This window comes from Hypomesus nipponensis, chromosome 18, assembly GCF_054491055.1.
Source record: "Hypomesus nipponensis isolate SF chromosome 18, ASM5449105v1, whole genome shotgun sequence".
In the NCBI taxonomy this organism is placed as follows: domain Eukaryota; kingdom Metazoa; phylum Chordata; class Actinopteri; order Osmeriformes; family Osmeridae; genus Hypomesus; species Hypomesus nipponensis.
This window is the reverse complement of record NC_140378.1, coordinates 3573614-3594768: the sequence shown is the minus strand read 5'-3', so window position 1 is coordinate 3594768 and position 21155 is coordinate 3573614. Positions and strand designations below refer to the sequence as shown.

The window sequence follows — 21155 nt, the reverse complement described above, 5'->3', positions numbered from 1 at the left end:
CCTGTGCCATCCAGGCTTACCATGTCGCTTCCAGAGGCATTTTCGTCGGGTCCTTTGTGACGGAAAACGTCTGAATCCACAATATTGTGGGTGAAGGTAAGAAATGTGCCAGTCGTATAAAACAGACACAGGTGAGGCGCTGCTGGGAATTGAACCCAGGATCTCCTGTTTACGAGACAGGCGCTTTTCAACCAGCTAAGCCACAGCACCTCTGAATGAGCAATAGTTGATTCAACTACTCGAAGCCTCTCAGCGTGAAGGATCGGCCTCCATAATGTAAACACGCCCAACGTGGGGCTCGAACCCACGACCCTGAGATTAAGAGTCTCATGCTCTACCGACTGAGCTAGCCGGGCTTACTGCTTTGCACCTACAGGCATTCTGGTCGGGGAACTTTGTGGCAGTTATTGTTTCAAACGCTTGGCCTGTGTCCACAAGGCTGACATTTTGTCCAGACACTGTTTCAAATGACTGCTTCAAATTCGCTGGGTGTATAGTCTACCAACAAAGAGTGGCATGCTCTAACCCCTGTGCCATCAAGGCTTACCATGTCGCTTCCAGAGGCATTCTCGTCGGGGACCTTTGTGACGGAAAACGTCTGAATCCACAATATTGTGGGTGAAGGTAAGAAATGTGCCAGTCGTATAAAACAGACACAGGTGAGGCGCTGCTGGGAATTGAACCCAGGATCTCCTGTTTACAAGACAGGCGCTTTCAACCAGCTAAGCCACAGCACCTCTGACTGGGCAATAGTTGATTCAACTACTCAAAGCCTCTCAGCGTGAAGGATCGGCCTCCATAATGTAAACACGCCCAACGTGGGGCTCGAACCCACGACCCTGAGATTAAGAGTCTCATGCTCTACCGACTGAGCTAGCCGGGCTTACTGCTTTGCAGCTACAGGCATTCTGGTCGGGGAACTTTGTGGCAGTTATTGTTTCAAACGCTTGGCCTGTGTCCACAAGGCTGACATTTTGTCCAGACACTGTTTCAAATGACTGTTTCAAATGACTGTTTCAAATTCGCTGGGTGTATAGTCTACCAACAAAGAGTGGCATGCTCTAACCCCTGTGCCATCAAGGCTTACCATGTCGCTTCCAGAGGCATTCTCGTCGGGGACCTTTGTGACGGAAAACGTCTGAATCCACAATATTGTGGGTGAAGGTAAGAAATGTGCCAGTTGTATAAAACAGACACAGGTGAGGCGCTGCTGGGAATTGAACCCAGGATCTCCTGTTTACAAGACAGGCGCTTTCAACCAGCTAAGCCACAGCAACTCCGAATGGGCAATAGTTGATTCAACTACTCGAAGCCTCTCAGTGTGAAGGATCGGCCTCCATAATGTAAACACGCCCAACGTGGGGCTCGAACCCACGACCCTGAGATTAAGAGTCTCATGCTCTACCGACTGAGCTAGCCGGGCTTCCTGCTTTGCAGCTACAGGCATTCTGGTCGGGAACTTTGTGGCAGTTATTGTTTCAAACGCTTGGCCTGTGTCCACAAGGCTGACATTTTGTCCAGACACCGTTTCAAATGACTGTTTCAAATTCGCTGGGTGTATAGTCTACCAACAAAGAGTGGCATGCTCTAACCCCTGTGCCATCCAGGCTTACCATGTCGCTTCCAGAGGCATTTTCGTCGGGTCCTTTGTGACGGAAAACGCCTGAATCCACAATATTGTGGGTGAAGATAAAAAATGTGCCAGTTGTATAAAACAAACACAGGTGAGGCGCTGCTGGGAGTTGAACCCAGGATCTCCTGTTTACAAGACAGGCGCTTTCAACCAGCTAAGCCACAGCACCTCTGAATGGCCAATAGTTGATTCAACTACTCGAAGCCTCTCAGCGTGAAGGATCGGCCTCCATAATGTAAACACGCCCAACGTGGGGCTCGAACCCACGACCCTGAGATTAAGAGTCTCATGCTCTACCGACTGAGCTAGCCGGGCTTACTGCTTTGCAGCTACAGGCATTCTGGTCGGGGAACTTTGTGGCAGTTATTGTTTCAAACGCTTGGCCTGTGTCCACAAGGCTGACATTTTGTCCAGACACTGTTTCAAATGACTGCTTCAAATTCGCTGGGTGTATAGTCTACCAACAAAGAGTGGCATGCTCTAACCCCTGTGCCATCAAGGCTTACCATGTCGCTTCCAGAGGCATTCTCGTCGGGGACCTTTGTGACGGAAAACGTCTGAATCCACAATATTGTGGGTGAAGGTAAGAAATGTGCCAGTCGTATAAAACAGACACAGGTGAGGCGCTGCTGGGAATTGAACCCAGGATCTCCTGTTTACGAGACAGGCGCTTTTCAACCAGCTAAGCCACAGCACCTCTGAATGAGCAATAGTTGATTCAACTACTCGAAGCCTCTCAGCGTGAAGGATCGGCCTCCATAATGTAAACACGCCCAACGTGGGGCTCGAACCCACGACCCTGAGATTAAGAGTCTCATGCTCTACCGACTGAGCTAGCCGGGCTTACTGCTTTGCAGCTACAGGCATTCTGGTCGGGGAACTTTGTGGCAGTTATTGTTTCAAACGCTTGGCCTGTGTCCACAAGGCTGACATTTTGTCCAGACACTGTTTCAAATGACTGTTTCAAATGACTGTTTCAAATTTGCTGGGTGTATAGTCTACCAACAAAGAGTGGTATGCTCTAACCCCTGTGCCATCAAGGCTTACCATGTCGCTTCCAGAGGCATTCTCGTCGGGGACCTTTGTGACGGAAAACGTCTGAATCCACAATATTGTGGGTGAAGGTAAGAAATGTGCCAGTTGTATAAAACAGACACAGGTGAGGCGCTGCTGGGAGTTGAACCCAGGATCTCCTGTTTACAAGACAGGCGCTTTCAACCAGCTAAGCCACAGCAACTCCGAATGGGCAATAGTTGATTCAACTACTCGAAGCCTCTCAGTGTGAAGGATCGGCCTCCATAATGTAAACACGCCCAACGTGGGGCTCGAACCCACGACCCTGAGATTAAGAGTCTCATGCTCTACCGACTGAGCTAGCCGGGCTTCCTGCTTTGCAGCTACAGGCATTCTGGTCGGGAACTTTGTGGCAGTTATTGTTTCAAACGCTTGGCCTGTGTCCACAAGGCTGGCATTTTGTCCAGACACCGTTTCAAATGACTGTTTCAAATTTGCTGGGTGTATAGTCTACCAACAAAGAGTGGCATGCTCTAACCCCTGTGCCATCAAGGCTTACCATGTCGCTTCCAGAGGCATTCTCGTCGGGGACCTTTGTGACGGAAAACGTCTGAATCCACAATATTGTGGGTGAAGATAAAAAATGTGCCAGTTGTATAAAACAGACACAGGTGAGGCGATGCTGGGAGTTGAACCCAGGATCTCCTGTTTACAAGGCAGGCGCTTTCAACCAGCTAAGCCACAGCACCTCTGAATTGGCAATAGTTGATTCAACTACTCGAAGCCTCTCAGCGTGAAGGATCGGCCTCCATAATGTAAACACGCCCAACGTGGGGCTCGAACCCACGACCCTGAGATTAAGAGTCTCATGCTCTACCGACTGAGCTAGCCGGGCTTACTGCTTTGCAGCTACAGGCATTCTGGTCGGGGGCCTTTGTGGCAGTTATTGTTTCAAACGCTTCGCCTGTGTCCACAAGGCTGACATTTTGTCCAGACACCGTTTCAAATGACTGTTTCAAATTCTCTGGGTGTATAGTCTACCAACAAAGAGTGGCATGCTCTAACCCCTGTGCCATCAAGGCTTACCATGTCGCTTCCAGAGGCATTCTCGTCGGGGACCTTTGTGACGGAAAACGTCTGAATCCACAATATTGTGGGTGAAGGTAAGAAATGTTCCAGTTGTATAAAACAGACACAGGTGAGGCGCTGCTGGGAGTTGAAGCCAGGATCTCCTGTTTACAAGACAGGCGCTTTCAACCAGCTAAGCCACAGCACCTCTGAATGGCCAATAGTTGATTCAACTACTCGAAGCCTCTCAGCGTGAAGGATCGGCCTCCATAATGTAAACACACCCAATGTGGGGCTCGAACCCACGACCCTGAGATTAAGAGTCTCATGCTCTACCGACTGAGCTAGCCGGGCTTACTGCTTTGCAGCTACAGGCATTCTGGTCGGGGAACTTTGTGGCAGTTATTGTTTCAAACGCTTGGCCTGTGTCCACAAGGCTGACATTTTGTCCAGACACTGTTTCAAATGACTGCTTCAAATTCGCTGGGTGTATAGTCTACCAACAAAGAGTGGCATGCTCTAACCCCTGTGCCATCAAGGCTTACCATGTCGCTTCCAGAGGCATTCTCGTCGGGGACCTTTGTGACGGAAAACGTCTGAATCCACAATATTGTGGGTGAAGGTAAGAAATGTGCCAGTCGTATAAAACAGACACAGGTGAGGCGCTGCTGGGAATTGAACCCAGGATCTCCTGTTTACGAGACAGGCGCTTTTCAACCAGCTAAGCCACAGCACCTCTGAATGAGCAATAGTTGATTCAACTACTCGAAGTCTCTCAGCGTGAAGGATCGGCCTCCATAATGTAAACACGCCCAACGTGGGGCTCGAACCCACGACCCTGAGATTAAGAGTCTCATGCTCTACCGACTGAGCTAGCCGGGCTTACTGCTTTGCAGCTACAGGCATTCTGGTCGGGGAACTTTGTGGCAGTTATTGTTTCAAACGCTTGGCCTGTGTCCACAAGGCTGACATTTTGTCCAGACACTGTTTCAAATGACTGTTTCAAATGACTGTTTCAAATTTGCTGGGTGTATAGTCTACCAACAAAGAGTGGCATGCTCTAACCCCTGTGCCATCAAGGCTTACCATGTCGCTTCCAGAGGCATTCTCGTCGGGGACCTTTGTGACGGAAAACGTCTGAATCCACAATATTGTGGGTGAAGGTAAGAAATGTGCCAGTTGTATAAAACAGACACAGGTGAGGCGCTGCTGGGAGTTGAACCCAGGATCTCCTGTTTACAAGACAGGCGCTTTCAACCAGCTAAGCCACAGCAACTCCGAATGGGCAATAGTTGATTCAACTACTCGAAGCCTCTCAGTGTGAAGGATCGGCCTCCATAATGTAAACACGCCCAACGTGGGGCTCGAACCCACGACCCTGAGATTAAGAGTCTCATGCTCTACCGACTGAGCTAGCCAGGCTTCCTGCTTTGCAGCTACAGGCATTCTGGTCGGGAACTTTGTGGCAGTTATTGTTTCAAACGCTTGGCCTGTGTCCACAAGGCTGACATTTTGTCCAGACACCGTTTCAAATGACTGTTTCAAATTCGCTGGGTGTATAGTCTACCAACAAAGAGTGGCATGCTCTAACCCCTGTGCCATCAAGGCTTACCATGTCGCTTCCAGAGCCATTCTCGTCGGGGACCTTTGTGACGGAAAACGTCTGAATCCACAATATTGTGGGTGAAGATAAAAAATGTGCCAGTTGTATAAAACAGACACAGGTGAGGCGATGCTGGGAGTTGAACCCAGGATCTCCTGTTTACAAGGCAGGCGCTTTCAACCAGCTAAGCCACAGCACCTCTGAATTGGCAATAGTTGATTCAACTACTCGAAGCCTCTCAGCGTGAAGGATCGGCCTCCATAATGTAAACACGCCCAACGTGGGGCTCGAACCCACGACCCCGAGATTAAGAGTCTCATGCTCTACCGACTGAGCTAGCCGGGCTTACTGCTTTGCAGCTACAGGCATTCTGGTCGGGGGCCTTTGTGGCAGTTATTGTTTCAAACGCTTCGCCTGTGTCCACAAGGCTGACATTTTGTCCAGACACCGTTTCAAATGACTGTTTCAAATTCTCTGGGTGTATAGTCTACCAACAAAGAGTGGCATGCTCTAACCCCTGTGCCATCAAGGCTTACCATGTCGCTTCCAGAGGCATTCTCGTCGGGGACCTTTGTGACGGAAAACGTCTGAATCCACAATATTGTGGGTGAAGGTAAGAAATTTGCCAGTTGTATAAAACAGACACAGGTGAGGCGCTGCTGGGAGTTGAAGCCAGGATCTCCTGTTTACAAGACAGGCGCTTGAATTTACAAGACAGGCGCTTTCAACCAGATTTCAAAGAAATTTGCCAGTTGTATAAAACAGACACAGGTGAGGCGCTGCTGGGAGTTGAAGCCAGGATCTCCTGTTTACAAGACAGGCGCTTTCAACCAGCTAAGCCACAGCACCTCTGAATGGGCAATAGTTGATTCAACTACTCGAAGCCTCTCAGTGTGAAGGATCGGCCTCCATAGTGTAAACACGCCCAACGTGGGGCTCGAACCCACGACCCTGAGATTAAGAGTCTCATGCTCTACCGACTGAGCTAGCCAGGCTTCCTGCTTTGCAGCTACAGGCATTCTGGTCGGGAACTTTGTGGCAGTTATTGTTTCAAACGCTTGGCCTGTGTCCACAAGGCTGACATTTTGTCCAGACACCGTTTCAAATGACTGTTTCAAATTCGCTGGGTGTATAGTCTACCAACAAAGAGTGGCATGCTCTAACCCCTGTGCCATCAAGGCTTACCATGTCGCTTCCAGAGCCATTCTCGTCGGGGACCTTTGTGACGGAAAACGTCTGAATCCACAATATTGTGGGTGAAGATAAAAAATGTGCCAGTTGTATAAAACAGACACAGGTGAGGCGATGCTGGGAGTTGAACCCAGGATCTCCTGTTTACAAGGCAGGCGCTTTCAACCAGCTAAGCCACAGCACCTCTGAATTGGCAATAGTTGATTCAACTACTCGAAGCCTCTCAGCGTGAAGGATCGGCCTCCATAATGTAAACACGCCCAACGTGGGGCTCGAACCCACGACCCTGAGATTAAGAGTCTCATGCTCTACCGACTGAGCTAGCCGGGCTTACTGCTTTGCAGCTACAGGCATTCTGGTCGGGGGCCTTTGTGGCAGTTATTGTTTCAAATGCTTGGCCTGTGTCCACAAGGCTGACATTTTGTCCAGACACCGTTTCAAATGACTGTTTCAAATTTGCTGGGTGTATAGTCTACCAACAAAGAGTGGCATGCTCTAACCCCTGTGCCATCAAGGCTTACCATGTCGCTTCCAGAGGCATTCTCGTCGGGGACCTTTGTGACGGAAAACGTCTGAATCCACAATATTGTGGGTGAAGGTAAGAAATTTGCCAGTTGTATAAAACAGACACAGGTGAGGCGCTGCTGGGAGTTGAAGCCAGGATCTCCTGTTTACAAGACAGGCGCTTTCAACCAGCTAAGCCACAGCACCTCTGAATGGGCAATAGTTGATTCAACTACTCGAAGCCTCTCAGTGTGAAGGATCGGCCTCCATAGTGTAAACACGCCCAACGTGGGGCTCGAACCCACGACCCTGAGATTAAGAGTCTCATGCTCTACCGACTGAGCTAGCCGGGCTTACTGCTTTGCAGCTACAGGCATTCTGGTCGGGGGCCTTTGTGGCAGTTATTGTTTCAAATGCTTGGCCTGTGTCCACAAGGCTGACATTTTGTCCAGACACTGTTTCAAATGACTGTTTCAAATGACTGTTTCAAATTCGCTGGGTGTATAGTCTACCAACAAAGAGTGGCATGCTCTAACCCCTGTGCCATCCAGGCTTACCATGTTGCTTCCAGAGGCATTCTCGTCGGGGACCTTTGTGATGGAAAACGTCTGAATCCACAATATTGTGGGTGAAGATAAAAAATGTGCCAGTTGTATAAAATAGACGCAGGTGAGGCGCTGCTGGGAGTTGAACCCAGGATCTCCTGTTTACGAGACAGGCCAGCACCTCTGAATGAGCAATAGTTGATTCAACTACTCGAAGCCTCTCAGCGTGAAGGATCGGCCTCCATAATGTAAACATGCCCAACGTGGGGCTCGAACCCACGACCCTGAGATTAAGAGTCTCATGCTCTACCGACTGAGCTAGCCGGGCTTACTGCTTAGCAGCTACAGGCATTCTGGTTGGGGAACTTTGTGGCAGTTAATGTTTCAAACGCTTGGCCTGTGTCCACAAGGCTGACATTTTGTCCAGACACTGTTTCAAATGACTGTTTCAAATGACTGTTTCAAATTCGCTGGGTGTATAGTCTACCAACAAAGAGTGGCATGCTCTAACCCCTGTGCCATCAAGGCTTACCATGTCGCTTCCAGAGGCATTCTCGTCGGGGACCTTTGTGACGGAAAACGTCTGAATCCACAATATTGTGGGTGAAGGTATGAAATGTGCCAGTTGTATAAAACAGACACAGGTGAGGCGCTGCTGGGAATTGAACCCAGGATCTCCTGTTTACAAGACAGGCGCTTTCAACCAGCTAAGCCACAGCAACTCCGAATGGGCAATAGTTGATTCAACTACTCGAAGCCTCTCAGTGTGAAGGATCGGCCTCCATAATGTAAACACGCCCAACGTGGGGCTCGAACCCACGACCCTGAGATTAAGAGTCTCATGCTCTACCGACTGAGCTAGCCGGGCTTACTGCTTTGCAGCTACAGGCATTCTGGTCGGGAACTCTGTGGCAGTTATTGTTTCAAACGCTTGGCCTGTGTCCACAAGGCTGACATTTTGTCCAGACACCGTTTCAAATGACTGTTTCAAATTCGCTGGGTGTATAGTCTACCAACAAAGAGTGGCATGCTCTAACCCCTGTGCCATCAAGGCTTACCATGTCGCTTCCAGAGGCATTCTCGTCGGGGACCTTTGTGACGGAAAACGTCTGAATCCACAATATTGTGGGTGAAGATAAAAAATGTGCCAGTTGTATAAAACAGACACAGGTGAGGCGATGCTGGGAGTTGAACCCAGGATCTCCTGTTTACAAGGCAGGCGCTTTCAACCAGCTAAGCCACAGCACCTCTGAATTGGCAATAGTTGATTCAACTACTCGAAGCCTCTCAGCGTGAAGGATCGGCCTCCATAATGTAAACACGCCCAACGTGGGGCTCGAACCCACGACCCTGAGATTAAGAGTCTCATGCTCTACCGACTGAGCTAGCCGGGCTTACTGCTTTGCAGCTACAGGCATTCTGGTCGGGGAACTTTGTGGCAGTTATTGTTTCAAACGCTTGGCCTGTGTCCACAAGGCTGACATTTTGTCCAGACACTGTTTCAAATGACTGCTTCAAATTCGCTGGGTGTATAGTCTACCAACAAAGAGTGGCATGCTCTAACCCCTGTGCCATCAAGGCTTACCATGTCGCTTCCAGAGGCATTCTCGTCGGGGACCTTTGTGACGGAAAACGTCTGAATCCACAATATTGTGGGTGAAGGTAAGAAATGTGCCAGTTGTATAAAACAGACACAGGTGAGGCGATGCTGGGAGTTGAACCCAGGATCTCCTGTTTACAAGGCAGGCGCTTTCAACCAGCTAAGCCACAGCACCTCTGAATTGGCAATAGTTGATTCAACTACTCGAAGCCTCTCAGCGTGAAGGATCGGCCTCCATAATGTAAACATGCCCAACGTGGGGCTCGAACCCACGACCCTGAGATTAAGAGTCTCATGCTCTACCGACTGAGCTAGCCGGGCTTACTGCTTAGCAGCTACAGGCATTCTGGTTGGGGAACTTTGTGGCAGTTAATGTTTCAAACGCTTGGCCTGTGTCCACAAGGCTGACATTTTGTCCAGACACTGTTTCAAATGACTGTTTCAAATTCGCTGGGTGTATAGTCTACCAACAAAGAGTGGCATGCTCTAACCCCTGTGCCATCCAGGCTTACCATGTCGCTTCCAGAGGCATTTTCGTCGGGTCCTTTGTGACGGAAAACGCCTGAATCCACAATATTGTGGGTGAAGATAAAAAATGTGCCAGTTGTATAAAACAAACACAGGTGAGGCGCTGCTGGGAGTTGAACCCAGGATCTCCTGTTTACAAGACAGGCGCTTTCAACCAGCTAAGCCACAGCACCTCTGAATGGCCAATAGTTGATTCAACTACTCGAAGCCTCTCAGCGTGAAGGATCGGCCTCCATAATGTAAACACGCCCAACGTGGGGCTCGAACCCACGACCCTGAGATTAAGAGTCTCATGCTCTACCGACTGAGCTAGCCGGGCTTACTGCTTTACAGCTACAGGCATTCTGGTCGGGGAACTTTGTGGCAGTTATTGTTTCAAACGCTTGGCCTGTGTCCACAAGGCTGACATTTTGTCCAGACACTGTTTCAAATGACTGCTTCAAATTCGCTGGGTGTATAGTCTACCAACAAAGAGTGGCATGCTCTAACCCCTGTGCCATCAAGGCTTACCATGTCGCTTCCAGAGGCATTCTCGTCGGGGACCTTTGTGACGGAAAACGTCTGAATCCACAATATTGTGGGTGAAGGTAAGAAATGTGCCAGTCGTATAAAACAGACACAGGTGAGGCGCTGCTGGGAATTGAACCCAGGATCTCCTGTTTACGAGACAGGCGCTTTTCAACCAGCTAAGCCACAGCACCTCTGAATGAGCAATAGTTGATTCAACTACTCGAAGCCTCTCAGCGTGAAGGATCGGCCTCCATAATGTAAACACGCCCAACGTGGGGCTCGAACCCACGACCCTGAGATTAAGAGTCTCATGCTCTACCGACTGAGCTAGCCGGGCTTACTGCTTTGCAGCTACAGGCATTCTGGTCGGGGAACTTTGTGGCAGTTATTGTTTCAAACGCTTGGCCTGTGTCCACAAGGCTGACATTTTGTCCAGACACTGTTTCAAATGACTGCTTCAAATTCGCTGGGTGTATAGTCTACCAACAAAGAGTGGCATGCTCTAACCCCTGTGCCATCAAGGCTTACCATGTCGCTTCCAGAGGCATTCTCGTCGGGGACCTTTGTGACGGAAAACGTCTGAATCCACAATATTGTGGGTGAAGGTAAGAAATGTGCCAGTTGTATAAAACAGACACAGGTGAGGCGCTGCTGGGAATTGAACCCAGGATCTCCTGTTTACAAGACAGGCGCTTTCAACCAGCTAAGCCACAGCACCTCTGACTGGGCAATAGTTGATTCAACTACTCAAAGCCTCTCAGCGTGAAGGATCGGCCTCCATAATGTAAACACGCCCAACGTGGGGCTCGAACCCACGACCCTGAGATTAAGAGTCTCATGCTCTACCGACTGAGCTAGCCGGGCTTACTGCTTTGCAGCTACAGGCATTCTGGTCGGGGAACTTTGTGGCAGTTATTGTTTCAAACGCTTGGCCTGTGTCCACAAGGCTGACATTTTGTCCAGACACTGTTTCAAATGACTGTTTCAAATGACTGTTTCAAATTCGCTGGGTGTATAGTCTACCAACAAAGAGTGGCATGCTCTAACCCCTGTGCCATCAAGGCTTACCATGTCGCTTCCAGAGGCATTCTCGTCGGGGACCTTTGTGACGGAAAACGTCTGAATCCACAATATTGTGGGTGAAGGTATGAAATGTGCCAGTTGTATAAAACAGACACAGGTGAGGCGCTGCTGGGAATTGAACCCAGGATCTCCTGTTTACAAGACAGGCGCTTTCAACCAGCTAAGCCACAGCAACTCCGAATGGGCAATAGTTGATTCAACTACTCGAAGCCTCTCAGTGTGAAGGATCGGCCTCCATAATGTAAACACGCCCAACGTGGGGCTCGAACCCACGACCCTGAGATTAAGAGTCTCATGCTCTACCGACTGAGCTAGCCGGGCTTACTGCTTTGCAGCTACAGGCATTCTGGTCGGGAACTCTGTGGCAGTTATTGTTTCAAACGCTTGGCCTGTGTCCACAAGGCTGACATTTTGTCCAGACACCGTTTCAAATGACTGTTTCAAATTCGCTGGGTGTATAGTCTACCAACAAAGAGTGGCATGCTCTAACCCCTGTGCCATCAAGGCTTACCATGTCGCTTCCAGAGGCATTCTCGTCGGGGACCTTTGTGACGGAAAACGTCTGAATCCACAATATTGTGGGTGAAGATAAAAAATGTGCCAGTTGTATAAAACAGACACAGGTGAGGCGATGCTGGGAGTTGAACCCAGGATCTCCTGTTTACAAGGCAGGCGCTTTCAACCAGCTAAGCCACAGCACCTCTGAATTGGCAATAGTTGATTCAACTACTCGAAGCCTCTCAGCGTGAAGGATCGGCCTCCATAATGTAAACACGCCCAACGTGGGGCTCGAACCCACGACCCTGAGATTAAGAGTCTCATGCTCTACCGACTGAGCTAGCCGGGCTTACTGCTTTGCAGCTACAGGCATTCTGGTCGGGGAACTTTGTGGCAGTTATTGTTTCAAACGCTTGGCCTGTGTCCACAAGGCTGACATTTTGTCCAGACACTGTTTCAAATGACTGCTTCAAATTCTCTGGGTGTATAGTCTACCAACAAAGAGTGGCATGCTCTAACCCCTGTGCCATCAAGGCTTACCATGTCGCTTCCAGAGGCATTCTCGTCGGGGACCTTTGTGACGGAAAACGTCTGAATCCACAATATTGTGGGTGAAGGTAAGAAATGTGCCAGTTGTATAAAACAGACACAGGTGAGGCGCTGCTGGGAATTGAACCCAGGATCTCCTGTTTACAAGACAGGCGCTTTCAACCAGCTAAGCCACAGCACCTCTGACTGGGCAATAGTTGATTCAACTACTCAAAGCCTCTCAGCGTGAAGGATCGGCCTCCATAATGTAAACACGCCCAACGTGGGGCTCGAACCCACGACCCTGAGATTAAGAGTCTCATGCTCTACCGACTGAGCTAGCCGGGCTTACTGCTTTGCAGCTACAGGCATTCTGGTCGGGGAACTTTGTGGCAGTTATTGTTTCAAACGCTTGGCCTGTGTCCACAAGGCTGACATTTTGTCCAGACACTGTTTCAAATGACTGTTTCAAATGACTGTTTCAAATTCGCTGGGTGTATAGTCTACCAACAAAGAGTGGCATGCTCTAACCCCTGTGCCATCAAGGCTTACCATGTCGCTTCCAGAGGCATTCTCGTCGGGGACCTTTGTGACGGAAAACGTCTGAATCCACAATATTGTGGGTGAAGGTATGAAATGTGCCAGTTGTATAAAACAGACACAGGTGAGGCGCTGCTGGGAATTGAACCCAGGATCTCCTGTTTACAAGACAGGCGCTTTCAACCAGCTAAGCCACAGCAACTCCGAATGGGCAATAGTTGATTCAACTACTCGAAGCCTCTCAGTGTGAAGGATCGGCCTCCATAATGTAAACACGCCCAACGTGGGGCTCGAACCCACGACCCTGAGATTAAGAGTCTCATGCTCTACCGACTGAGCTAGCCGGGCTTACTGCTTTGCAGCTACAGGCATTCTGGTCGGGAACTCTGTGGCAGTTATTGTTTCAAACGCTTGGCCTGTGTCCACAAGGCTTACATTTTGTCCAGACACCGTTTCAAATGACTGTTTCAAATTCGCTGGGTGTATAGTCTACCAACAAAGAGTGGCATGCTCTAACCCCTGTGCCATCAAGGCTTACCATGTCGCTTCCAGAGGCATTCTCGTCGGGGACCTTTGTGACGGAAAACGTCTGAATCCACAATATTGTGGGTGAAGGTATGAAATGTGCCAGTTGTATAAAACAGACACAGGTGAGGCGCTGCTGGGAATTGAACCCAGGATCTCCTGTTTACAAGACAGGCGCTTTCAACCAGCTAAGCCACAGCAACTCCGAATGGGCAATAGTTGATTCAACTACTCGAAGCCTCTCAGTGTGAAGGATCGGCCTCCATAATGTAAACACGCCCAACGTGGGGCTCGAACCCACGACCCTGAGATTAAGAGTCTCATGCTCTACCGACTGAGCTAGCCGGGCTTACTGCTTTGCAGCTACAGGCATTCTGGTCGGGAACTCTGTGGCAGTTATTGTTTCAAACGCTTGGCCTGTGTCCACAAGGCTGACATTTTGTCCAGACACCGTTTCAAATGACTGTTTCAAATTCGCTGGGTGTATAGTCTACCAACAAAGAGTGGCATGCTCTAACCCCTGTGCCATCAAGGCTTACCATGTCGCTTCCAGAGGCATTCTCGTCGGGGACCTTTGTGACGGAAAACGTCTGAATCCACAATATTGTGGGTGAAGATAAAAAATGTGCCAGTTGTATAAAACAGACACAGGTGAGGCGATGCTGGGAGTTGAACCCAGGATCTCCTGTTTACAAGGCAGGCGCTTTCAACCAGCTAAGCCACAGCACCTCTGAATTGGCAATAGTTGATTCAACTACTCGAAGCCTCTCAGCGTGAAGGATCGGCCTCCATAATGTAAACACGCCCAACGTGGGGCTCGAACCCACGACCCTGAGATTAAGAGTCTCATGCTCTACCGACTGAGCTAGCCGGGCTTACTGCTTTGCAGCTACAGGCATTCTGGTCGGGGAACTTTGTGGCAGTTATTGTTTCAAACGCTTGGCCTGTGTCCACAAGGCTGACATTTTGTCCAGACACTGTTTCAAATGACTGCTTCAAATTCGCTGGGTGTATAGTCTACCAACAAAGAGTGGCATGCTCTAACCCCTGTGCCATCAAGGCTTACCATGTCGCTTCCAGAGGCATTCTCGTCGGGGACCTTTGTGACGGAAAACGTCTGAATCCACAATATTGTGGGTGAAGGTAAGAAATGTGCCAGTTGTATAAAACAGACACAGGTGAGGCGATGCTGGGAGTTGAACCCAGGATCTCCTGTTTACAAGGCAGGCGCTTTCAACCAGCTAAGCCACAGCACCTCTGAATTGGCAATAGTTGATTCAACTACTCGAAGCCTCTCAGCGTGAAGGATCGGCCTCCATAATGTAAACACGCCCAACGTGGGGCTCGAACCCACGACCCTGAGATTAAGAGTCTCATGCTCTACCGACTGAGCTAGCCGGGCTTACTGCTTTGCAGCTACAGGCATTCTGGTCGGGGGCCTTTGTGGCAGTTATTGTTTCAAACGCTTCGCCTGTGTCCACAAGGCTGACATTTTGTCCAGACACCGTTTCAAATGACTGTTTCAAATTCTCTGGGTGTATAGTCTACCAACAAAGAGTGGCATGCTCTAACCCCTGTGCCATCAAGGCTTACCATGTCGCTTCCAGAGGCATTCTCGTCGGGGACCTTTGTGACGGAAAACGTCTGAATCCACAATATTGTGGGTGAAGGTAAGAAATTTGCCAGTTGTATAAAACAGACACAGGTGAGGCGCTGCTGGGAGTTGAAGCCAGGATCTCCTGTTTACAAGACAGGCGCTTTTAACCAGCTAAGCCACAGCACCTCTGAATGGGCAATAGTTGATTCAACTACTCGAAGCCTCTCAGTGTGAAGGATCGGCCTCCATAGTGTAAACACGCCCAACGTGGGACTCGAACCCACGACCCTGAGATTAAGAGTCTCATGCTCTACCGACTGAGCTAGCCGGGCTTACTGCTTTGCAGCTACAGGCATTCTGGTCGGGGGCCTTTGTGGCAGTTATTGTTTAAAATGCTTGGCCTGTGTCCACAAGGCTGACATTTTGTCCAGACACCGTTTCAAATGACTGTTTCAAATTTGCTGGGTGTATAGTCTACCAACAAAGAGTGGCATGCTCTAACCCCTGTGCCATCAAGGCTTACCATGTCGCTTCCAGAGGCATTCTCGTCGGGGACCTTTGTGACGGAAAACGTCTGAATCCACAATATTGTGGGTGAAGGTAAGAAATTTGCCAGTTGTATAAAACAGACACAGGTGAGGCGCTGCTGGGAGTTGAAGCCAGGATCTCCTGTTTACAAGACAGGCGCTTTCAACCAGCTAAGCCACAGCACCTCTGAATGGGCAATAGTTGATTCAACTACTCGAAGCCTCTCAGTGTGAAGGATCGGCCTCCATAGTGTAAACACGCCCAACGTGGGGCTCGAACCCACGACCCTGAGATTAAGAGTTTCATGCTCTACCGACTGAGCTAGCCGGGCTTACTGCTTTGCAGCTACAGGCATTCTGGTCGGGGGCCTTTGTGGCAGTTATTGTTTCAAATGCTTGGCCTGTGTCCACAAGGCTGACATTTTGTCCAGACACTGTTTCAAATGACTGTTTCAAATGACTGTTTCAAATTCGCTGGGTGTATAGTCTACCAACAAAGAGTGGCATGCTCTAACCCCTGTGCCATCCAGGCTTACCATGTCGCTTCCAGAGGCATTCTCGTCGGGGACCTTTGTGACGGAAAACGTCTGAATCCACAATATTGTGGGTGAAGGTAAGAAATGTGCCAGTTGTATAAAACAGACACAGGTGAGGCGCTGCTGCGAGTTGAACCCAGGATCTCCTGTTTACGAGACAGGCGCTTTAAACCAGCTAAGCCACAGCACCTCTGAATGGGCTATAGTTGATTCAACTACTCGAAGCCTCTCAGCGTGAAGGATCGACCTCCATAATGTAAACACGCCCAACATGGGGCTGGAACACACGACCCTGAGATTAGGAGTCTCATGCTCTACCGACTGAGCTAGCCGGGCTTACTGCTTTACAGCTACAGGCATTCTGGTTGGGGACCTTTGTGGCAGTTATTGTTTCAAACGCTTGGCCTGTGTCCACAAGGCTGACATTTTGTCCAGACACTGTTTCAAATGACTGTTTCAAATGACTGTTTCAAATTCGCTGGGTGTATAGTCTACCAACAAAGAGTGGCATGCTCTAACCCCTGTGCCATCAAGGCTTACCATGTCGCTTCCAGAGGCATTCTCGTCGGGGACCTTTGTGACGGAAAACGTCTGAATCCACAATATTGTGGGTGAAGGTATGAAATGTGCCAGTTGTATAAAACAGACACAGGTGAGGCGCTGCTGGGAATTGAACCCAGGATCTCCTGTTTACAAGACAGGCGCTTTCAACCAGCTAAGCCACAGCAACTCCGAATGGGCAATAGTTGATTCAACTACTCGAAGCCTCTCAGTGTGAAGGATCGGCCTCCATAATGTAAACACGCCCAACGTGGGGCTCGAACCCACGACCCTGAGATTAAGAGTCTCATGCTCTACCGACTGAGCTAGCCGGGCTTACTGCTTTGCAGCTACAGGCATTCTGGTCGGGAACTCTGTGGCAGTTATTGTTTCAAACGCTTGGCCTGTGTCCACAAGGCTGGCATTTTGTCCAGACACCGTTTCAAATGACTGTTTCAAATTTGCTGGGTGTATAGTCTACCAACAAAGAGTGGCATGCTCTAACCCCTGTGCCATCAAGGCTTACCATGTCGCTTCCAGAGGCATTCTCGTCGGGGACCTTTGTGACGGAAAACGTCTGAATCCACAATATTGTGGGTGAAGATAAAAAATGTGCCAGTTGTATAAAACAGACACAGGTGAGGCGATGCTGGGAGTTGAACCCAGGATCTCCTGTTTACAAGGCAGGCGCTTTCAACCAGCTAAGCCACAGCACCTCTGAATTGGCAATAGTTGATTCAACTACTCGAAGCCTCTCAGCGTGAAGGATCGGCCTCCATAATGTAAACACGCCCAACGTGGGGCTCGAACCCACGACCCTGAGATTAAGAGTCTCATGCTCTACCGACTGAGCTAGCCGGGCTTACTGCTTTGCAGCTACAGGCATTCTGGTCGGGGGCCTTTGTGGCAGTTATTGTTTCAAACGCTTCGCCTGTGTCCACAAGGCTGACATTTTGTCCAGACACCGTTTCAAATGACTGTTTCAAATTCTCTGGGTGTATAGTCTACCAACAAAGAGTGGCATGCTCTAACCCCTGTGCCATCAAGGCTTACCATGTCGCTTCCAGAGGCATTCTCGTCGGGGACCTTTGTGACGGAAAACGTCTGAATCCACAATATTGTGGGTGAAGGTAAGAAATTTGCCAGTTGTATAAAACAGACACAGGTGAGGCGCTGCTGGGAGTTGAAGCCAGGATCTCCTGTTTACAAGACAGGCGCTTTTAACCAGCTAAGCCACAGCACCTCTGAATGGGCAATAGTTGATTCAACTACTCGAAGCCTCTCAGTGTGAAGGATCGGCCTCCATAATGTAAACACGCCCAACGTGGGGCTCGAACCCACGACCCTGAGATTAAGAGTCTCATGCTCTACCGACTGAGCTAGCCGGGCTTACTGCTTTGCAGCTACAGGCATTCTGGTCGGGAACTCTGTGGCAGTTATTGTTTCAAACGCTTGGCCTGTGTCCACAAGGCTGACATTTTGTCCAGACACCGTTTCAAATGACTGTTTCAAATTCGCTGGGTGTATAGTCTACCAACAAAGAGTGGCATGCTCTAACCCCTGTGCCATCAAGGCTTACCATGTCGCTTCCAGAGGCATTCTCGTCGGGGACCTTTGTGACGGAAAACGTCTGAATCCACAATATTGTGGGTGAAGATAAAAAATGTGCCAGTTGTATAAAACAGACACAGGTGAGGCGATGCTGGGAGTTGAACCCAGGATCTCCTGTTTACAAGGCAGGCGCTTTCAACCAGCTAAGCCACAGCACCTCTGAATTGGCAATAGTTGATTCAACTACTCGAAGCCTCTCAGCGTGAAGGATCGGCCTCCATAATGTAAACACGCCCAACGTGGGGCTCGAACCCACGACCCTGAGATTAAGAGTCTCATGCTCTACCGACTGAGCTAGCCGGGCTTACTGCTTTGCAGCTACAGGCATTCTGGTCGGGGGCCTTTGTGGCAGTTATTGTTTCAAACGCTTCGCCTGTGTCCACAAGGCTGACATTTTGTCCAGACACCGTTTCAAATGACTGTTTCAAATTCTCTGGGTGTATAGTCTACCAACAAAGAGTGGCATGCTCTAACCCCTGTGCCATCAAGGCTTACCATGTCGCTTCCAGAGGCATTCTCGTCGGGGACCTTTGTGACGGAAAACGTCTGAATCCACAATATTGTGGGTGAAGGTAAGAAATTTGCCAGTTGTATAAAACAGACACAGGTGAGGCGCTGCTGGGAGTTGAAGCCAGGATCTCCTGTTTACAAGACAGGCGCTTTTAACCAGCTAAGCCACAGCACCTCTGAATGGGCAATAGTTGATTCAACTACTCGAAGCCTCTCAGTGTGAAGGATCGGCCTCCATAGTGTAAACACGCCCAACGTGGGACTCGAACCCACGACCCTGAGATTAAGAGTCTCATGCTCTACCGACTGAGCTAGCCGGGCTTACTGCTTTGCAGCTACAGGCATTCTGGTCGGGGGCCTTTGTGGCAGTTATTGTTTCAAATGCTTGGCCTGTGTCCACAAGGCTGACATTTTGTCCAGACACCGTTTCAAATGACTGTTTCAAATTTGCTGGGTGTATAGTCTACCAACAAAGAGTGGCATGCTCTAACCCCTGTGCCATCAAGGCTTACCATGTCGCTTCCAGAGGCATTCTCGTCGGGGACCTTTGTGACGGAAAACGTCTGAATCCACAATATTGTGGGTGAAGGTAAGAAATTTGCCAGTTGTATAAAACAGACACAGGTGAGGCGCTGCTGGGAGTTGAAGCCAGGATCTCCTGTTTACAAGACAGGCGCTTTCAACCAGCTAAGCCACAGCACCTCTGAATGGGCAATAGTTGATTCAACTACTCGAAGCCTCTCAGTGTGAAGGATCGGCCTCCATAGTGTAAACACGCCCAACGTGGGGCTCGAACCCACGACCCTGAGATTAAGAGTTTCATGCTCTACCGACTGAGCTAGCCGGGCTTACTGCTTTGCAGCTACAGGCATTCTGGTCGGGGGCCTTTGTGGCAGTTATTGTTTCAAATGCTTGGCCTGTGTCCACAAGGCTGACATTTTGTCCAGACACTGTTTCAAATGACTGTTTCAAATGACTGTTTCAAATTCGCTGGGTGTATAGTCTACCAACAAAGAGTGGCATGCTCTAACCCCTGTGCCATCCAGGCTTACCATGTCGCTTCCAGAGGCATTCTCGTCGGGGACCTTTGTGACGGAAAACGTCTGAATCCACAATATTGTGGGTGAAGGTAAGAAATGTGCCAGTTGTATAAAACAGACACAGGTGAGGCGCTGCTGCGAGTTGAACCCAGGATCTCCTGTTTACGAGACAGGCGCTTTCAACCAGCTAAGCCACAGCACCTCTGAATGGGCTATAGTTGATTCAACTACTCGAAGCCTCTCAGCGTGAAGGATCGGCCTCCATAATGTAAACACGCCCAACATGGGGCTGGAACACACGACCCTGAGATTAGGAGTCTCATGCTCTACCGACTGAGCTAGCCGGGCTTACTGCTTTACAGCTACAGGCATTCTGGTTGGGGACCTTTGTGGCAGTTATTGTTTCAAACGCTTGGCCTGTGTCCACAAGGCTGACATTTTGTCCAGACACTGTTTCAAATGACTGTTTCAAATTCGCTGGGTGTATAGTCTACCAACAAAGAGTGGCATGCTCTAACCCCTGTGTCATCCAGGCTTACCATGTCGCTTCCAGAGGCATTCTCGTCGGGGACCTTTGTGACGGAAAACGTCTGAATCCACAATATTGTGGGTGAAGATAAAAAATATGCCAGTTGTATAAAACAGACACAGGTGAAGTGATGCTGGGAGTTGAACCCAGGATCTCCTGTTTACAAGGCAGGCGCTTTCAACCAGCTAAGCCACAGCACCTCTGAATGGGCAATAGTTGATTCAGATACTCGAAGCCTCTCAGCGTGAAGGATCGGCCTCCATAATGTAAACACGCCCAATGTGGGGCTCGAACCCACGACCCTGAGATTAAGAGTCTCATGCTCTACCAACTGAGCTAGCCGGGCATGCTGCTTTGCAGCTACAGGCATTCTGGTCGGGGGCCTTTGTGGCAGTTATTGTTTCAAACGCTTGGCCTGTGTCCACAAGGCTGACATTTTGTCCAGACACTGTTTCAAATGACTGTTTCAAATGACTGTTTCAAATTCGCTGGGTGTATAGTCTACCAACAAAGAGTGGCATGCTCTAACCCCTGTGCCATCCAGGCTTACCATGTCGCTTCCAGAGGCATTCTCGTCTGGGACCTTTGTGACGGAAAACGTCTGAATCCACAATATTGTGGGTGAAGGTAAGAAATGTGCCAGTTGTATAAAACAGACACAGGTGAGGCGCTGCTGGGAGTTGAACCCAGGATCTCCTGTTTACAAGACAGGCGCTTTCAACCAGCTAAGCCACAGCACCTCTGAATGGGCAATAGTTGATTCAACTACTCAAAGCCTCTCAGCGTGAAGGATCAGCCTCCATAATGTAAACACGCCCAACGTGGGGCTCGAACCCACGACCCTGAGATTAAGAGTCTCATGCTCTACCGACTGAGCTAGCCGGGCTTGCTACTT

The 21155-nt window shown here is 49.5% G+C and overlaps 79 non-coding genes across 79 annotated transcripts; all 79 read right to left on the bottom strand.

Annotated features, from left to right (window-relative positions):
- Positions 1-134: 134 nt before the first annotated feature.
- On the bottom strand, positions 135-210 carry trnat-cgu (transfer RNA threonine (anticodon CGU)). The gene has a single exon. It is a non-coding gene; the product is annotated as a tRNA-Thr (tRNA).
- Positions 211-283: 73 nt separating this feature from the next.
- Positions 284-356, bottom strand: trnak-cuu (transfer RNA lysine (anticodon CUU)). The gene has a single exon. It is a non-coding gene; the product is annotated as a tRNA-Lys (tRNA).
- A 306-nt stretch (positions 357-662) lies between these two features.
- Positions 663-737, bottom strand: trnat-ugu (transfer RNA threonine (anticodon UGU)). Its single transcript has one exon. It is a non-coding gene; the product is annotated as a tRNA-Thr (tRNA).
- A 73-nt stretch (positions 738-810) lies between these two features.
- trnak-cuu (transfer RNA lysine (anticodon CUU)) lies at positions 811-883 on the bottom strand. Its single transcript has one exon. It is a non-coding gene; the product is annotated as a tRNA-Lys (tRNA).
- Positions 884-1202: 319 nt separating this feature from the next.
- Positions 1203-1277, bottom strand: trnat-ugu (transfer RNA threonine (anticodon UGU)). Its single transcript has one exon. It is a non-coding gene; the product is annotated as a tRNA-Thr (tRNA).
- A 73-nt stretch (positions 1278-1350) lies between these two features.
- trnak-cuu (transfer RNA lysine (anticodon CUU)) lies at positions 1351-1423 on the bottom strand. The gene has a single exon. It is a non-coding gene; the product is annotated as a tRNA-Lys (tRNA).
- A 304-nt stretch (positions 1424-1727) lies between these two features.
- On the bottom strand, positions 1728-1802 carry trnat-ugu (transfer RNA threonine (anticodon UGU)). The gene has a single exon. It is a non-coding gene; the product is annotated as a tRNA-Thr (tRNA).
- A 73-nt stretch (positions 1803-1875) lies between these two features.
- Positions 1876-1948, bottom strand: trnak-cuu (transfer RNA lysine (anticodon CUU)). The gene has a single exon. It is a non-coding gene; the product is annotated as a tRNA-Lys (tRNA).
- A 306-nt stretch (positions 1949-2254) lies between these two features.
- trnat-cgu (transfer RNA threonine (anticodon CGU)) lies at positions 2255-2330 on the bottom strand. Its single transcript has one exon. It is a non-coding gene; the product is annotated as a tRNA-Thr (tRNA).
- Positions 2331-2403: 73 nt separating this feature from the next.
- Positions 2404-2476, bottom strand: trnak-cuu (transfer RNA lysine (anticodon CUU)). Its single transcript has one exon. It is a non-coding gene; the product is annotated as a tRNA-Lys (tRNA).
- Positions 2477-2795: 319 nt separating this feature from the next.
- Positions 2796-2870, bottom strand: trnat-ugu (transfer RNA threonine (anticodon UGU)). Its single transcript has one exon. It is a non-coding gene; the product is annotated as a tRNA-Thr (tRNA).
- A 73-nt stretch (positions 2871-2943) lies between these two features.
- trnak-cuu (transfer RNA lysine (anticodon CUU)) lies at positions 2944-3016 on the bottom strand. The gene has a single exon. It is a non-coding gene; the product is annotated as a tRNA-Lys (tRNA).
- Positions 3017-3321: 305 nt separating this feature from the next.
- trnat-ugu (transfer RNA threonine (anticodon UGU)) lies at positions 3322-3396 on the bottom strand. Its single transcript has one exon. It is a non-coding gene; the product is annotated as a tRNA-Thr (tRNA).
- Positions 3397-3469: 73 nt separating this feature from the next.
- On the bottom strand, positions 3470-3542 carry trnak-cuu (transfer RNA lysine (anticodon CUU)). Its single transcript has one exon. It is a non-coding gene; the product is annotated as a tRNA-Lys (tRNA).
- A 306-nt stretch (positions 3543-3848) lies between these two features.
- trnat-ugu (transfer RNA threonine (anticodon UGU)) lies at positions 3849-3923 on the bottom strand. Its single transcript has one exon. It is a non-coding gene; the product is annotated as a tRNA-Thr (tRNA).
- Positions 3924-3996: 73 nt separating this feature from the next.
- On the bottom strand, positions 3997-4069 carry trnak-cuu (transfer RNA lysine (anticodon CUU)). The gene has a single exon. It is a non-coding gene; the product is annotated as a tRNA-Lys (tRNA).
- A 306-nt stretch (positions 4070-4375) lies between these two features.
- On the bottom strand, positions 4376-4451 carry trnat-cgu (transfer RNA threonine (anticodon CGU)). Its single transcript has one exon. It is a non-coding gene; the product is annotated as a tRNA-Thr (tRNA).
- Positions 4452-4524: 73 nt separating this feature from the next.
- On the bottom strand, positions 4525-4597 carry trnak-cuu (transfer RNA lysine (anticodon CUU)). The gene has a single exon. It is a non-coding gene; the product is annotated as a tRNA-Lys (tRNA).
- Positions 4598-4916: 319 nt separating this feature from the next.
- On the bottom strand, positions 4917-4991 carry trnat-ugu (transfer RNA threonine (anticodon UGU)). Its single transcript has one exon. It is a non-coding gene; the product is annotated as a tRNA-Thr (tRNA).
- Positions 4992-5064: 73 nt separating this feature from the next.
- On the bottom strand, positions 5065-5137 carry trnak-cuu (transfer RNA lysine (anticodon CUU)). Its single transcript has one exon. It is a non-coding gene; the product is annotated as a tRNA-Lys (tRNA).
- Positions 5138-5442: 305 nt separating this feature from the next.
- On the bottom strand, positions 5443-5517 carry trnat-ugu (transfer RNA threonine (anticodon UGU)). Its single transcript has one exon. It is a non-coding gene; the product is annotated as a tRNA-Thr (tRNA).
- A 73-nt stretch (positions 5518-5590) lies between these two features.
- On the bottom strand, positions 5591-5663 carry trnak-cuu (transfer RNA lysine (anticodon CUU)). Its single transcript has one exon. It is a non-coding gene; the product is annotated as a tRNA-Lys (tRNA).
- A 429-nt stretch (positions 5664-6092) lies between these two features.
- Positions 6093-6167, bottom strand: trnat-ugu (transfer RNA threonine (anticodon UGU)). Its single transcript has one exon. It is a non-coding gene; the product is annotated as a tRNA-Thr (tRNA).
- A 73-nt stretch (positions 6168-6240) lies between these two features.
- Positions 6241-6313, bottom strand: trnak-cuu (transfer RNA lysine (anticodon CUU)). The gene has a single exon. It is a non-coding gene; the product is annotated as a tRNA-Lys (tRNA).
- A 305-nt stretch (positions 6314-6618) lies between these two features.
- trnat-ugu (transfer RNA threonine (anticodon UGU)) lies at positions 6619-6693 on the bottom strand. The gene has a single exon. It is a non-coding gene; the product is annotated as a tRNA-Thr (tRNA).
- Positions 6694-6766: 73 nt separating this feature from the next.
- trnak-cuu (transfer RNA lysine (anticodon CUU)) lies at positions 6767-6839 on the bottom strand. The gene has a single exon. It is a non-coding gene; the product is annotated as a tRNA-Lys (tRNA).
- A 306-nt stretch (positions 6840-7145) lies between these two features.
- trnat-ugu (transfer RNA threonine (anticodon UGU)) lies at positions 7146-7220 on the bottom strand. Its single transcript has one exon. It is a non-coding gene; the product is annotated as a tRNA-Thr (tRNA).
- A 73-nt stretch (positions 7221-7293) lies between these two features.
- Positions 7294-7366, bottom strand: trnak-cuu (transfer RNA lysine (anticodon CUU)). Its single transcript has one exon. It is a non-coding gene; the product is annotated as a tRNA-Lys (tRNA).
- Positions 7367-7813: 447 nt separating this feature from the next.
- trnak-cuu (transfer RNA lysine (anticodon CUU)) lies at positions 7814-7886 on the bottom strand. Its single transcript has one exon. It is a non-coding gene; the product is annotated as a tRNA-Lys (tRNA).
- A 319-nt stretch (positions 7887-8205) lies between these two features.
- Positions 8206-8280, bottom strand: trnat-ugu (transfer RNA threonine (anticodon UGU)). The gene has a single exon. It is a non-coding gene; the product is annotated as a tRNA-Thr (tRNA).
- A 73-nt stretch (positions 8281-8353) lies between these two features.
- On the bottom strand, positions 8354-8426 carry trnak-cuu (transfer RNA lysine (anticodon CUU)). Its single transcript has one exon. It is a non-coding gene; the product is annotated as a tRNA-Lys (tRNA).
- A 305-nt stretch (positions 8427-8731) lies between these two features.
- On the bottom strand, positions 8732-8806 carry trnat-ugu (transfer RNA threonine (anticodon UGU)). Its single transcript has one exon. It is a non-coding gene; the product is annotated as a tRNA-Thr (tRNA).
- A 73-nt stretch (positions 8807-8879) lies between these two features.
- Positions 8880-8952, bottom strand: trnak-cuu (transfer RNA lysine (anticodon CUU)). The gene has a single exon. It is a non-coding gene; the product is annotated as a tRNA-Lys (tRNA).
- Positions 8953-9258: 306 nt separating this feature from the next.
- Positions 9259-9333, bottom strand: trnat-ugu (transfer RNA threonine (anticodon UGU)). Its single transcript has one exon. It is a non-coding gene; the product is annotated as a tRNA-Thr (tRNA).
- A 73-nt stretch (positions 9334-9406) lies between these two features.
- Positions 9407-9479, bottom strand: trnak-cuu (transfer RNA lysine (anticodon CUU)). The gene has a single exon. It is a non-coding gene; the product is annotated as a tRNA-Lys (tRNA).
- A 305-nt stretch (positions 9480-9784) lies between these two features.
- trnat-ugu (transfer RNA threonine (anticodon UGU)) lies at positions 9785-9859 on the bottom strand. Its single transcript has one exon. It is a non-coding gene; the product is annotated as a tRNA-Thr (tRNA).
- Positions 9860-9932: 73 nt separating this feature from the next.
- Positions 9933-10005, bottom strand: trnak-cuu (transfer RNA lysine (anticodon CUU)). Its single transcript has one exon. It is a non-coding gene; the product is annotated as a tRNA-Lys (tRNA).
- A 306-nt stretch (positions 10006-10311) lies between these two features.
- Positions 10312-10387, bottom strand: trnat-cgu (transfer RNA threonine (anticodon CGU)). Its single transcript has one exon. It is a non-coding gene; the product is annotated as a tRNA-Thr (tRNA).
- A 73-nt stretch (positions 10388-10460) lies between these two features.
- trnak-cuu (transfer RNA lysine (anticodon CUU)) lies at positions 10461-10533 on the bottom strand. Its single transcript has one exon. It is a non-coding gene; the product is annotated as a tRNA-Lys (tRNA).
- Positions 10534-10839: 306 nt separating this feature from the next.
- Positions 10840-10914, bottom strand: trnat-ugu (transfer RNA threonine (anticodon UGU)). Its single transcript has one exon. It is a non-coding gene; the product is annotated as a tRNA-Thr (tRNA).
- Positions 10915-10987: 73 nt separating this feature from the next.
- On the bottom strand, positions 10988-11060 carry trnak-cuu (transfer RNA lysine (anticodon CUU)). The gene has a single exon. It is a non-coding gene; the product is annotated as a tRNA-Lys (tRNA).
- A 319-nt stretch (positions 11061-11379) lies between these two features.
- trnat-ugu (transfer RNA threonine (anticodon UGU)) lies at positions 11380-11454 on the bottom strand. The gene has a single exon. It is a non-coding gene; the product is annotated as a tRNA-Thr (tRNA).
- A 73-nt stretch (positions 11455-11527) lies between these two features.
- On the bottom strand, positions 11528-11600 carry trnak-cuu (transfer RNA lysine (anticodon CUU)). Its single transcript has one exon. It is a non-coding gene; the product is annotated as a tRNA-Lys (tRNA).
- Positions 11601-11905: 305 nt separating this feature from the next.
- trnat-ugu (transfer RNA threonine (anticodon UGU)) lies at positions 11906-11980 on the bottom strand. The gene has a single exon. It is a non-coding gene; the product is annotated as a tRNA-Thr (tRNA).
- A 73-nt stretch (positions 11981-12053) lies between these two features.
- trnak-cuu (transfer RNA lysine (anticodon CUU)) lies at positions 12054-12126 on the bottom strand. Its single transcript has one exon. It is a non-coding gene; the product is annotated as a tRNA-Lys (tRNA).
- A 306-nt stretch (positions 12127-12432) lies between these two features.
- trnat-ugu (transfer RNA threonine (anticodon UGU)) lies at positions 12433-12507 on the bottom strand. Its single transcript has one exon. It is a non-coding gene; the product is annotated as a tRNA-Thr (tRNA).
- Positions 12508-12580: 73 nt separating this feature from the next.
- trnak-cuu (transfer RNA lysine (anticodon CUU)) lies at positions 12581-12653 on the bottom strand. Its single transcript has one exon. It is a non-coding gene; the product is annotated as a tRNA-Lys (tRNA).
- Positions 12654-12972: 319 nt separating this feature from the next.
- trnat-ugu (transfer RNA threonine (anticodon UGU)) lies at positions 12973-13047 on the bottom strand. Its single transcript has one exon. It is a non-coding gene; the product is annotated as a tRNA-Thr (tRNA).
- Positions 13048-13120: 73 nt separating this feature from the next.
- Positions 13121-13193, bottom strand: trnak-cuu (transfer RNA lysine (anticodon CUU)). Its single transcript has one exon. It is a non-coding gene; the product is annotated as a tRNA-Lys (tRNA).
- A 305-nt stretch (positions 13194-13498) lies between these two features.
- On the bottom strand, positions 13499-13573 carry trnat-ugu (transfer RNA threonine (anticodon UGU)). The gene has a single exon. It is a non-coding gene; the product is annotated as a tRNA-Thr (tRNA).
- Positions 13574-13646: 73 nt separating this feature from the next.
- On the bottom strand, positions 13647-13719 carry trnak-cuu (transfer RNA lysine (anticodon CUU)). The gene has a single exon. It is a non-coding gene; the product is annotated as a tRNA-Lys (tRNA).
- Positions 13720-14024: 305 nt separating this feature from the next.
- On the bottom strand, positions 14025-14099 carry trnat-ugu (transfer RNA threonine (anticodon UGU)). The gene has a single exon. It is a non-coding gene; the product is annotated as a tRNA-Thr (tRNA).
- Positions 14100-14172: 73 nt separating this feature from the next.
- On the bottom strand, positions 14173-14245 carry trnak-cuu (transfer RNA lysine (anticodon CUU)). Its single transcript has one exon. It is a non-coding gene; the product is annotated as a tRNA-Lys (tRNA).
- Positions 14246-14551: 306 nt separating this feature from the next.
- trnat-ugu (transfer RNA threonine (anticodon UGU)) lies at positions 14552-14626 on the bottom strand. Its single transcript has one exon. It is a non-coding gene; the product is annotated as a tRNA-Thr (tRNA).
- A 73-nt stretch (positions 14627-14699) lies between these two features.
- Positions 14700-14772, bottom strand: trnak-cuu (transfer RNA lysine (anticodon CUU)). The gene has a single exon. It is a non-coding gene; the product is annotated as a tRNA-Lys (tRNA).
- A 306-nt stretch (positions 14773-15078) lies between these two features.
- trnat-ugu (transfer RNA threonine (anticodon UGU)) lies at positions 15079-15153 on the bottom strand. Its single transcript has one exon. It is a non-coding gene; the product is annotated as a tRNA-Thr (tRNA).
- Positions 15154-15226: 73 nt separating this feature from the next.
- Positions 15227-15299, bottom strand: trnak-cuu (transfer RNA lysine (anticodon CUU)). Its single transcript has one exon. It is a non-coding gene; the product is annotated as a tRNA-Lys (tRNA).
- A 306-nt stretch (positions 15300-15605) lies between these two features.
- On the bottom strand, positions 15606-15680 carry trnat-ugu (transfer RNA threonine (anticodon UGU)). The gene has a single exon. It is a non-coding gene; the product is annotated as a tRNA-Thr (tRNA).
- Positions 15681-15753: 73 nt separating this feature from the next.
- On the bottom strand, positions 15754-15826 carry trnak-cuu (transfer RNA lysine (anticodon CUU)). The gene has a single exon. It is a non-coding gene; the product is annotated as a tRNA-Lys (tRNA).
- Positions 15827-16145: 319 nt separating this feature from the next.
- Positions 16146-16220, bottom strand: trnat-cgu (transfer RNA threonine (anticodon CGU)). Its single transcript has one exon. It is a non-coding gene; the product is annotated as a tRNA-Thr (tRNA).
- A 73-nt stretch (positions 16221-16293) lies between these two features.
- trnar-ccu (transfer RNA arginine (anticodon CCU)) lies at positions 16294-16366 on the bottom strand. Its single transcript has one exon. It is a non-coding gene; the product is annotated as a tRNA-Arg (tRNA).
- Positions 16367-16685: 319 nt separating this feature from the next.
- trnat-ugu (transfer RNA threonine (anticodon UGU)) lies at positions 16686-16760 on the bottom strand. The gene has a single exon. It is a non-coding gene; the product is annotated as a tRNA-Thr (tRNA).
- A 73-nt stretch (positions 16761-16833) lies between these two features.
- trnak-cuu (transfer RNA lysine (anticodon CUU)) lies at positions 16834-16906 on the bottom strand. The gene has a single exon. It is a non-coding gene; the product is annotated as a tRNA-Lys (tRNA).
- Positions 16907-17211: 305 nt separating this feature from the next.
- Positions 17212-17286, bottom strand: trnat-ugu (transfer RNA threonine (anticodon UGU)). Its single transcript has one exon. It is a non-coding gene; the product is annotated as a tRNA-Thr (tRNA).
- Positions 17287-17359: 73 nt separating this feature from the next.
- trnak-cuu (transfer RNA lysine (anticodon CUU)) lies at positions 17360-17432 on the bottom strand. Its single transcript has one exon. It is a non-coding gene; the product is annotated as a tRNA-Lys (tRNA).
- A 306-nt stretch (positions 17433-17738) lies between these two features.
- On the bottom strand, positions 17739-17813 carry trnat-ugu (transfer RNA threonine (anticodon UGU)). Its single transcript has one exon. It is a non-coding gene; the product is annotated as a tRNA-Thr (tRNA).
- Positions 17814-17886: 73 nt separating this feature from the next.
- Positions 17887-17959, bottom strand: trnak-cuu (transfer RNA lysine (anticodon CUU)). Its single transcript has one exon. It is a non-coding gene; the product is annotated as a tRNA-Lys (tRNA).
- Positions 17960-18264: 305 nt separating this feature from the next.
- On the bottom strand, positions 18265-18339 carry trnat-ugu (transfer RNA threonine (anticodon UGU)). The gene has a single exon. It is a non-coding gene; the product is annotated as a tRNA-Thr (tRNA).
- A 73-nt stretch (positions 18340-18412) lies between these two features.
- Positions 18413-18485, bottom strand: trnak-cuu (transfer RNA lysine (anticodon CUU)). Its single transcript has one exon. It is a non-coding gene; the product is annotated as a tRNA-Lys (tRNA).
- Positions 18486-18791: 306 nt separating this feature from the next.
- On the bottom strand, positions 18792-18866 carry trnat-ugu (transfer RNA threonine (anticodon UGU)). The gene has a single exon. It is a non-coding gene; the product is annotated as a tRNA-Thr (tRNA).
- A 73-nt stretch (positions 18867-18939) lies between these two features.
- Positions 18940-19012, bottom strand: trnak-cuu (transfer RNA lysine (anticodon CUU)). Its single transcript has one exon. It is a non-coding gene; the product is annotated as a tRNA-Lys (tRNA).
- Positions 19013-19318: 306 nt separating this feature from the next.
- On the bottom strand, positions 19319-19393 carry trnat-ugu (transfer RNA threonine (anticodon UGU)). Its single transcript has one exon. It is a non-coding gene; the product is annotated as a tRNA-Thr (tRNA).
- Positions 19394-19466: 73 nt separating this feature from the next.
- On the bottom strand, positions 19467-19539 carry trnak-cuu (transfer RNA lysine (anticodon CUU)). The gene has a single exon. It is a non-coding gene; the product is annotated as a tRNA-Lys (tRNA).
- Positions 19540-19858: 319 nt separating this feature from the next.
- On the bottom strand, positions 19859-19933 carry trnat-cgu (transfer RNA threonine (anticodon CGU)). The gene has a single exon. It is a non-coding gene; the product is annotated as a tRNA-Thr (tRNA).
- Positions 19934-20006: 73 nt separating this feature from the next.
- Positions 20007-20079, bottom strand: trnar-ccu (transfer RNA arginine (anticodon CCU)). Its single transcript has one exon. It is a non-coding gene; the product is annotated as a tRNA-Arg (tRNA).
- Positions 20080-20385: 306 nt separating this feature from the next.
- trnat-ugu (transfer RNA threonine (anticodon UGU)) lies at positions 20386-20460 on the bottom strand. Its single transcript has one exon. It is a non-coding gene; the product is annotated as a tRNA-Thr (tRNA).
- A 73-nt stretch (positions 20461-20533) lies between these two features.
- Positions 20534-20606, bottom strand: trnak-cuu (transfer RNA lysine (anticodon CUU)). Its single transcript has one exon. It is a non-coding gene; the product is annotated as a tRNA-Lys (tRNA).
- A 319-nt stretch (positions 20607-20925) lies between these two features.
- Positions 20926-21000, bottom strand: trnat-ugu (transfer RNA threonine (anticodon UGU)). Its single transcript has one exon. It is a non-coding gene; the product is annotated as a tRNA-Thr (tRNA).
- Positions 21001-21073: 73 nt separating this feature from the next.
- Positions 21074-21146, bottom strand: trnak-cuu (transfer RNA lysine (anticodon CUU)). The gene has a single exon. It is a non-coding gene; the product is annotated as a tRNA-Lys (tRNA).
- Between the last annotated feature and the right edge of the window lie 9 nt (positions 21147-21155).